The sequence below is a fragment of the Prionailurus viverrinus genome, chromosome B4, assembly GCF_022837055.1.
Source record: "Prionailurus viverrinus isolate Anna chromosome B4, UM_Priviv_1.0, whole genome shotgun sequence".
Taxonomy (NCBI): Eukaryota; Metazoa; Chordata; class Mammalia; order Carnivora; family Felidae; genus Prionailurus; species Prionailurus viverrinus.
The window spans coordinates 95987068-95997951 of record NC_062567.1 but is presented as its reverse complement, the minus strand read 5'-3'; positions in this window follow the sequence as shown (position 1 = coordinate 95997951).

Genomic DNA, 10884 nt, shown 5'->3' with positions numbered 1-10884 from the left:
AATCAACATGTCTTTTCAATTAGTTGTGGAATTCCTAGGGGGAAGAGATACTTCATGAGCTGATCTAATAGGCAACAACAATAAGGGTATTGCAGTCCTAAGATGTATCTTAGGTAGAGAATTAGGGGCACAAATGCAGGCACATTCAAATGAGCTTGACTCTTGATCTTCTAAGAAATAAGAGAAAATAATCTGGGACTGGGGAGAAAACAGCCCTACAGGTGAGAGCCTGGTGAATGGCATGAAGAGAGGTTGAGGAAAGTGACTCTTCTGCAGTGTTACTGTAAGCCTCCATCATTTCTAGTGCTGGGTGTTCAGATGTTTCGTTTATGGGAACACTTTTTAGTTTTTCAAAAGTAGGATATTGCTTCTCAGTAAAGAGAAACCCTGACTACTGCACAGTAAACCAGTTGGCTTTGATAACAATGCTAGTCACTGATGTGGACAGAGAGTCAATCCAAGTTGTTGATAAAGATAAGAATTCAGAGGCAGAAAGTTGCTGATAGACACATGACCAAAGCTTGTGTGTTAGTTTTCTATTACACTGTAATAAAAATTTTTGCAAAGATAATGGCTTAAAACAATACAATTTATGTTACAGTTCTGGAAGTTCAAAGTGGGTCCTGTGGAGTTAAAATCAAGGTGTTAGTGGCACAGTGTTCCCTCCAGGGTGTCTAGAAGAGAATCTATTTTTATTTTTGTTTGGTTTGGGTTTTGGTGGGGTGGGTTTTTTTTTTTTGCCTTTTTTTTTATAGCTTTTAAATGTTTATGTATTTTTGGGAGAGAGAGAGAAAGAGAGACAGAGTGAGAGCAGGGGAGGGGCAGAGAGAGAGAGAGAGAGAGGAAGACACAGAATCCGAAGCAGCCTCCAGGTGCTGAGCTCAGTACAGAGCCTGACACTCAGAGCCTGACATGGGGCTCGAACTCACGAACCATGAGATCATGACCTGAGCCGAAGTCGGACGCCTGACCAACGGAGCCACCCAGTCACCCTAGCCTTTTTTTTAGCTTTTAGGAACCACTTGCATTCCTTGACTTAAAGCCCCTTCCTTCATCCTCAAAGCAAGTAGAATAGCATCATCAAATATCTCTAACTCTGACCTCTCTCTTTCTCCTTCTACTTTTAAAAACCCTTGCAATTACGTTGGGACAATCCAGAATAATCTTTTTTAAGGTCAGTTCATTAGAAAAGGGTTTTTATTTGCAACCTTGTTTCCCCTTTATCATATAACATAACATATGTATAGGTTCCTGTGATTATCACATAGATATCTTTGGGGGAACATTATTCTGCCTATCACAGCTTGGAAATCCATGGTGGGATGAGATCAGTCTTTGTATTTTACTTCACTTTGGGGAAGGAGAACATTTGCAAAATTGAGAAGGCATGTTGGAGAATATCAGAGTTAAAGTCTGCATAAGGACAATGGGATAGCTGGGAGACAACTAGAAACAAAGCTGAGGGTACAAACAATCTGGGATTGAATGAGGATTGTGTTTTAAAGCTCAGGACAAAGGTAAAAGTGTGTACATAGCATTAGGTAAAATGATAGAACTTGCCAAATAAATTTGTTGAAATAATATTAAATGCAAGTTGAAAGTTAATTGATGGAACTCTTCAAATTAGCATTTTAAGTATAAAAATGATGATGCCCACTTATTTTCTAATTATATATTTCAGATGCTGTCAATAGCATATTTTATGATCAAATAGTGTATTAGAGATTCTTACCTAGGTCATATTGTGCATCTAACCAGCAGTTTAATCTGGGGCCTGAAAATTTAACACTGAAGTTTTCACAGGGCAAGTCTACATAACCAGTGCCTTAAAAAAATAAATAAATAAAATGATTACATTATTCTTAAGCATTTCCCTTGGCTTGCCCTCCATAATTCTTGAAAGCAGTTGGCATAGCAGCTCTATCTAGTTCTTTCAAGTACGTTGCAGGTAGAGGGAAAAGCCCTAGTTTCCATTTTAGAGCTGGATCTCTGAGAATGATTAAGGTTTCAAGTGAATATCACAGCTCATAAAAAAATCGCTGGCTGGAAAATAGGATCTGGAAATAGCAACAGCAGTGAAAGTAGATATGCTCTGGAGAGGGTATGCCATTAAATTATTCAACATCTTAATTACATTTCCTTTCTCTGTCCAAGAGCCTACTAGGAAATATCTTGTGACTGTCTTCACTGCTTCCTAAAGATCAAAACTGTCAAAATAGATACTTTTTCTGTGTTATATTTTCTGTTTTTTTTTTTGAGTGTGTGTGTATGTGTGTGATAACAGGAGACATGAGTGTAATATTAGCTAGAATGTGAAATATCCAAAAGCACTAGATTCCAATGTACAAATATTTGGCACAGAGCAACCCCAAAGTGTTTATTGTCATAATTGTTTATTTTTTTTTAATTTTTTAAATGTTTGTTTATTTTGAGAGAGAGAGAGAGAGAGAGAGAGAGAGAGAGAGATTGCACACATGTGGGGGAGGGGCAGAGACATGGGGAGAGAGAGAATCCCAAGAAAGCTCTGGGCTGTCAGCACAGAACCTGATATGGGGCTCGAACTCACAAACTGTGAGATCATGACTAGAACCAAAATCAAGAGTTGGATGTTTAACCAACTGAGCCACCCAAGCGCCCCTGTCATAATTGTTTTTAAAAGCTCCTAGAATAGCATATGCTCTTGTATCTTTGATATTCTTTTTTTTAATGTTTATTTATTTTGAGAGAGAGAGAGGAGGGGCAAAGAGAGACAGAGAGACAGAATCCCAAGCAGGCTCCGCACCATCAGCACACAGCACAATGTGGGGCTCAAACTCATAAACTGTGAGATCATGACCTGAGCCGAAATCAAGAGCCACCGTCCAACTGACTGAGCCACCCAGACCCCCCTTGTTTCTTTGATATTCTTAAGCAAGGAAATATTATGTGAGACTTTGTGATTTTATTTACATGACCGTTCACTCTGCTCTGTTCTTGCTTTGGGGGCAGGTGATGTTCACCATGTAGCTCCCCAGCTCTTTGACATCACTTCCGATGAGTATCTTTTCCAATCCATCACACCATTCATTCTTGGAGTATCTTACTTCCACCTGTAACTATTTCATCTTCAATCAAAATTAAAGCACATCCCACTATGATCTCAAACTTCTCCCATTCCAGCTGCTTTTATCTATCACTTCATTGGCATCTTAAGTCCACTGACTGCCTTTCCTTCGTCACTACCTCAAATAGCTCCAATTTTATTAGAGTCTACTATCCAAATTTCAACACACCTTCAGTAATACTCTCAATTCTCTGGCCTGTTTTGCTATTTTGTCACATCCATCCAGCAAAGCCCCAACTGTGAATCAGTAAAACCACTTGCTCTCTCTCAATGAATGCACTTGATTAATCACATACTGTTGAGAAAATTCTCACAATACAGCAAAGTGATCGCCAAATTAAAATAGATCTGAACGCTGTTCAACCATTCCACTATGGAATATATGCAAATCACTCACAAATTTATATTTATAGTCCTGAAATTTCTGGGATCCAAAAACATATTCCCAAGTAGGGTTACAATATCCAGTGCCAACATCTCAAAAACACCTATGAATCAACATGTATGAACTCATTATTGGCCCCACAAATTGGACCTCTTCCAGTGCTTCCTGAATCAACATCTGTTGCCCTCTTTTTCCCTCCATCACAGCATTCAACACTGGGCATAGATTTTACATCCTAAATACATCTCAAATCAGCCTCTCCATCTCCACTGTCATTGCACCAGTCCATACAGTATTGTCTCCTTTCTACTACACAAGTCCACAGCTATTCTTTCTATATGTGATGCTGCATCATTAAATCCCTTCTTGGGGTGCCTGGGTGGCTCAGTCAGTTAAGCACCGACTTCGGCTCAGGTCATGATCTCATAGTTCGTGAGTTCAGGCCCCCTGTCGGGCTCCGTGCTAACCGCTCAGAGAGCCTGGAGCCTTCTTCAGATCCTGTGTCTCCCTCTCTCTCTGCCCCTCCCCTGCTGTGTTCTTTCTCTCTCTCTCAAAAAAATAAATATTAAAAAAAAAAATCCCTTCTTCACCCTGAAGCCACAATGTTCTATGAAATGCACACTTAAACATGTGACCTCTTGCTTCAAACCCTTCAAAGATTTCATTACTTAGAGGACCAAGCTATTTGACAGGGCCCACAGACAAGGCCTTTAAGACCTGACCTGACTGACCTTCACAGCCTCATGTTTTTCCGCCCTTCCCCTTGCTGTCAGTACTCCAGTTTTACTCACCCTTCAGTGAGGCTAGACTGTTCCTCTGCCTGAAGGAGGCATTTCTCCTTCCCCACCACTTAGCTTCTTTCTTCCTCATATTTCAATTCAGTTGTTACTTCCTTGGAGAAATTTCTCTGGCATGCATAAATCAGTGCATGCCCAATTTAGAAGCTTAAGAGTATCACCAACTTTCTGACACTTGTCACAGTTTTAATTTTACAGCCTTGTATGCTTGTTAGATTTTCTCACTATATAGTAAGCTCACCAAAGACACGAAATGCGACGCAGTGAAACAAAGCTCTTCTAATACTAGTCTTTTAGCCTATTAATGCCATTTTTGGTCTCATCCTGAAACATATGCAAGTACCAGCCTAAATTGTGAGAGTGTGGCTGATATGGGATAAAAGGGTTCTTTTGGACTTTGCAATATGACCAAATATCAAATCTACCTTCTGGTTTCTCTACTCTTTAACTTCACTATGTTTCTTTAAAAACAACAACAACAACACCACAAAAGTACTTTTTAATTCTTTTCTCATTAGTTAACATTATTCTAATAATTGGAACTTTAAAAAAATTTGTCTACATTTATTTATTTATTTATTTATTTATTTATTTATTTATTTTTGAGAGAGAGAGAGAGAGAGACAAAGCACAAGTTGGGGAGGGGCAGAGAGAGGAGACACAGAATCTAAAGTAGGCTCCAGGCTCTGAGCTGTCAGCACAGGGCCCGACGTGGGGCTCGAACTCACAAACTGTGCGATCATGACCTGAGCCAAAGTCGGACGCCCAACCGACGGAGCCACCCAGGCACACTAATTGGAACTTTTTAAAATGTTATTATGACCAGATTGAATTTTTCCTGTGAGGTTCCGTGAATGCTGGCTGCCCATTTGCTCTCCTTCACTGCTACTAGTGGCATAGCTCTTAGCTCTTTCCTGATTACTATCATTTCTACTTGCATAGACTCCCTGAATTTTGGGCACTGATTGAATATTTATGTTGCAATCATAACAATCACTATCAAATTATTTCTTAGTTCATGTATTACCTATTGTTTTTTCCACTTGGAATTTCCTGGTTTTTTTTATTTTATTTTATTTTTTTTTTCAACGTTTATTTATTTTTGGGACAGAGAGAGACAGAGCATGAACAGGGGAGGGGCAGAGAGAGAGGGAGACACAGAATCGGAAACAGGCTCCAGGCTCTGAGCCATCAGCTCAGAGCCGGACGCGGGGCTCGAACTCCCGGACCGCGAGATCGTGACCTGGCTGAAGTCGGACGCTTAACCGACTGCGCCACCCAGGCGCCCCTGGAATTTCCTGGTTTTGGACTTATTTTCAAACTTATTTTGTTATTATATAGTCACCATTCAAAATGTAACCCTGACCTCTTTTTTGTATATATTCAAACCTGTGTTTTGGCTCTGCATAATCCTGTAAGTCAGTCAGTACACTCAACTCTTATTCTATGTGGCTTTTCCTAGGGGTATTCAAGAATAGTGCCAAATATAAGGCTTTGGTCATCGTTATTTATGCTTAGCAGTTATACTATGGATATCTGTATAATGTTTAAAAGTTTGCAAATCTTGGGGTGTCTGGGTAGCTCAGTTGATTAAGTGTCTGACTTCAGCCCAGGTCATGATCTCATGGTTTGTGAGTTCAAGGCCCACATGGGCTCTCTGCTGTCAGGGCAGAGCCTACCTTAGATCCTCTGTCCTGTTCCCTCTCTCTGTCCTTCCCCGTTTGTGCTCTGTCTCTTTCTCTCTCTCTCAAAAATAAACATTTTTAAAAAGTTTGCAAATCTCTTCACTCAAAGTATATCATTTGATACCCTCAATTACTCTTAGAGGGTAGTAGCATTATTATAACCTTACTGTGTGTATAGGAAAATTAAGCTCAAAAAAGTTACTAAACTCAACAAAAGTCATATAATTATTCACTGACAAAACTGAAAGCAAGTTTTGACCTTCTGAAGTGAAGTTCAATGCTCCTACAGTAATAACCTTTGCTTTATGCTGACTCCTCGCAATTTATACATAAAAAGATCAATCCATAGGGGGGACGTCATTTATTAAAAAAACAACAACTATATTTTTCTATATGGAAGCCATTTGGAGAAAATATGACCAACATGCCGTGTGCCATTAAAGAAAATGAAAGGAAAATAAATGTGCACATAAAGAGATCAGTCTTACACAGCATAAAGCCACAAAGGATAACTGACCTTGCCTGAGCATGGTGAAATGTAGTCTTAAAATCTTGCGCATCAAAGTAATGGACTGTGGTCTCCTAGGAATTGCGTGAAGAGTCAGGGCTCAGCTGACTACGTATTAGATGAAACTATTAAAATAATACTCTGTAGGTTTTCATACAATTTCTCACAAAAGGCTTTATTTCCAGAGGCATTCAAAGCATGATTCTGTAAAGTAGAAACATTTGGTCCCAGGAAAATAAGTTTATGCATAAAATCAAGAGGTTATCAAGTGCAGCAGAAGATAAGAATAATCCTCTGTGAAAACTAATGGATAATATAGCCCCATAGATAATATTATTATAATTGGTATTTTTAAAACATTTTTAAATGTTTATTTATTTTTGAGAGAGAGAGAGAACATGAGCAGGGGAGGGGCAGAGGGAGAGGGAGACACAGACTCTGAAGTAGGCTCTAGGCTCTGAGCTGTCAGCACAGAGCCTGACATGGGGTTTGAACCCATGAACCACGAGATCATGACCTGAGCCAAAGTCAGATGCTTAACTGACTGAGCCACCCAGGAGCCCCTATAATTGGTATTTCAAGTCACTGGTTTAATTGCTCCAGAATAAGAGTTGGAGCATGTTTATTTTTGTTTGTTTGTTTTGCAGCTGTTTGTGTTTAAGGATGAAGAAAGTGGACAGATAAGTTACTCTTAGGTTGATTCTGAGAGTTAAGAGTAATTTTTACTACATATAAAATACATAATTGTACATTTCACATAACTCTACCATATATGTGGTTAGACCATATTTCACTGCTTATTCACCAAACTACTTCACCAAGATTTCACTTGGAGAAGGTGTGGAATGTACAAGAATATTTAAGACCCAGTTCCTGCTGTCAAAAACTCAACAATGCAGTTTTGGAAAAATTTGAAATAGCTGAAGGAATGTTTTCATATGTGATTACATTCCCAAGTGAGCGGTACCGGCATTAAGTACACTATAACAGTTCAGGAAAGGAAAAGTCAGTAAAGAGTAGAATAATCTAGCAGTAAGTGATCTCAGTTATGTTGCTGAGTTTGAGAGAAGTATAGTCCTCAGAAGGAGGTAAGAGAAGGGTACCATGTTTGGCAGGTTTATATTTTGGCAAAATTACACGAAATAGAGCACATCCAAGAAGTATTTAGAGATATACATAATCCAGAAGAAAAATGAAAACAAAAAAAGAAGCTTTTGAGAAAAAATATTTAAATAAGAATGGATGATCTGAATGTTATTCCAACGCCTTGCTTGGGAACACACATCTTAAAAGTATCCTTGAAGTCAAACCACATTAGTAAGGCATATATAGTGAGGTTTTTCCATTTGGCCAAGGGAAGGAATACCTGTATTACATGGCCTTTGGGAGACAAGTACACTTATCATATTTGACTAGAGTTGGTTCATATAAGAAGAAAGGGAGGAATTTGAACATTTGGATAACTGGACGGAGGGTACATTAAAAAGCATTCCAATTCAAAATTTAAATAAACTATGCTCACAAAGGAAATACACATGGGCCACAGTGAGCTGAGTCTTGGACTATACATTATCTTGAAATTAGGGGATGTGTTTTATGTATCTTAGTGTCTTCCACCGTGGGATGATATTTGAAGTATATCAGTGTGGTTTGAATGAATGAATAAATGAATCTCACCTAATAATAGATAATTCTTTAGAGCATGATAGTACAGCAACTCATGCTTACAAGAGACTCTGGCTTCTGCACATAAGCACAGGACATTCCTAGGTAATATAATAGCTATTTTTACATTATTAAATTTCCTTTTCATAAACCTGTGAATCGGAGTTGGAATTATTCTCTCCACTTTATAGAAGAAGAAAAATGAAGGTTCGAGGAGTTAAGTGAGATGACCAAGGTTATTTTTGCAAGATGAAAATCTTAAATTATGTAGCAAAATGAAATTCAAATTTGTGAACTTAGTATGTGTACTTGCCAATTTCTTCTGGCAATAAACCAATTATGAATTTTAGTGAAGCCTAACCCATAGTGTTTAGTGCCTCATCACACAACAACATAATGTAACATGGAGCACTAGAATTTTTAGGAATTACTAGATGTTTAACTGGAACAATTTTTGCTAGCTCCTAAAGCAGAGTTCTATGAAGAAATGGAATGGTTTTTGGTTTGAGGTCGCATTGCATTTTGTGCATGATGTGATTTTTGAGACTTGTGTAATTTTTTTACAGCAAACTTTATTTTACAGATGAGGCAATCAATATTTACAGAGGTTAAATGACTTGCTTAAGGTTAACAGTTGGTAAGAGGCAGTTTGTTTTCAAGCCTAAATTCTCTGAATCTACATTCAGTGACTACCCCTATTGCCTCACTTAAAGATATGTTAATCTAAGAGGATAATCAAGAAGCCTGAAGAATTCAGTAATCTGCCAAGATTGGAGGTGAGATTGTTTTAGGGTAAAGTAACCTCTTCTGTGTCTTGTTTTTTTTCAAGGAGCATTTTAGGGACTTAAGCACTATCCATTTGCAGAAATACATTGGCTTTCTCCTTCAAATTTATGATCTATGTCCTCCAAGAATTCAGATCAATATGATGACCAAGTGATTTATCTCCCTATGCCTTACTCACTTATAACTGTCACTTTGAGAAACACTCGCCTCATTCCACCTCCCTGATATAACCTGGACACCCTGTGGTACAGACACTGCCAAAAATTCTTTAAAATATCTGTAAATAGAATCGTATAAACCTATGTAGGTCCTGTCTATCAGATTTTCCAAATACCAGGTTGTTTTAATCTAGCTAAAAAAATAACAGTTTGTAACAAGAGAAGAAAGTGAGCACAACTCTGAAAGATAGATTAAAAAACTCATTTGTATGCTTTCTGTTGTGATTTTTGTGAGAGAAATCCTTTAAAAGTCATGCCATTTTCAGAATTCATCAACCACAATTAAATTTTTTCTTGGTTTGATTGTCTCTGAATAGTCAGAGCAGAGCCAAATTCAGTGGAGAATGACAAAAACCTTTGCTTTGTTATAGGGACTTGCTCAATGGGTACTAAATAAATGATAAAAATGACAGTAAAAGCAACCATATAGAAACAAAATGAAAGAAAATATTTCTAATGTGACAGCTTGAATATTATAAGTAAAACCATTTAAAAACATGATTCAAAAAGTTGTTAAAAACCTTGGATAAATGACATTTATTACACTAAGTTTATTTGCAGCAAGTTGTATTAATGTAACATAAGAGAAATTGATATGACAATTATTCTGAAAATATTCTTCTTAAGTGATAATTGTTCTCACAGATCATGAAAGTCATAAATAACTATTACCAAAAAAATTCTTTCTTTTCTAGTAAAAGCCATCCAAAAAAACTGAATAGAAAAGCAATAACAATCTCAGTAAACAGCTTTGGCACCTAGCAGGGGTTATCCAATATCTCCTGCACCACACATCAAAGCTTTCCTCAACATGCTCATTTAATACTTATAGCACAGTAGGATATGGTATCTACATTGTGCCAGCATGGTTTTCATCTCTTCTTTAGGACCACTTCTCACGCTGCCACATCAGAGTCCATTTTTATAGATCAATATGAAACAACCAAGGAGCTGAGACCTGCTGATGAATTGAGCAGCATCACTTGAAATGTGCCTTCAGAAACCTTGAACTGTCTTCCTGTTTATAGGCAGGAAAATGTTCTGAAACCATCAAGGCCTGTGGTATTATGTACATTGATTGCAAGTGGGGAAGATGCCAGGTTGAACATCTGCCTCTGATATAAAATGAAGAAGGCAGTTGGTAAGTGAAATGATATCAATAAATCTCAATGATAAGGTGATGATAGGGGATGTCTCTGAGGAACTCCAGGAAAGGTAGAAATGGACTCACGTTATTAGTAGAGATTTAAGGTGTTAAATAATGAAACTGGATATATGGCATATTTACTGCATTTCTGAGCCTATGAGAAGATAAAGAATACCTGTGCTGGAATTTTTAGAATAGGGAGATAAAGTTGGAGCAATTGGATTACACAATAAGAGAGGCAACTAGGACCCAGTGGAAAGGTGGTTGGATTTGTTGTTAGTAGCCTTGTACTCGTTCTCATTCAGTCCGTTGCTGAGAGCCTGGTGGCCCTAGTAGGCCATTTTTTATCTCTTGTCACCATACTTTATCTCCATAGATATCACCCTATCTATATGTTTCAGGCTTGGGAGGCATGTTTCAAGCAAGAGACAGAAAGTATTTATGACTATAACAAGCATGTATAAAATGTATCAAAATAAAAAGAACTTTACATTTCTCCATGCTAAATATTTATTAAAATTAAGAAACTTGGGGTACCTGGGCGGTTCGGTTGCTTAAGTGTCTGACTCTTGGTTTTGGCTCAGGTCAGG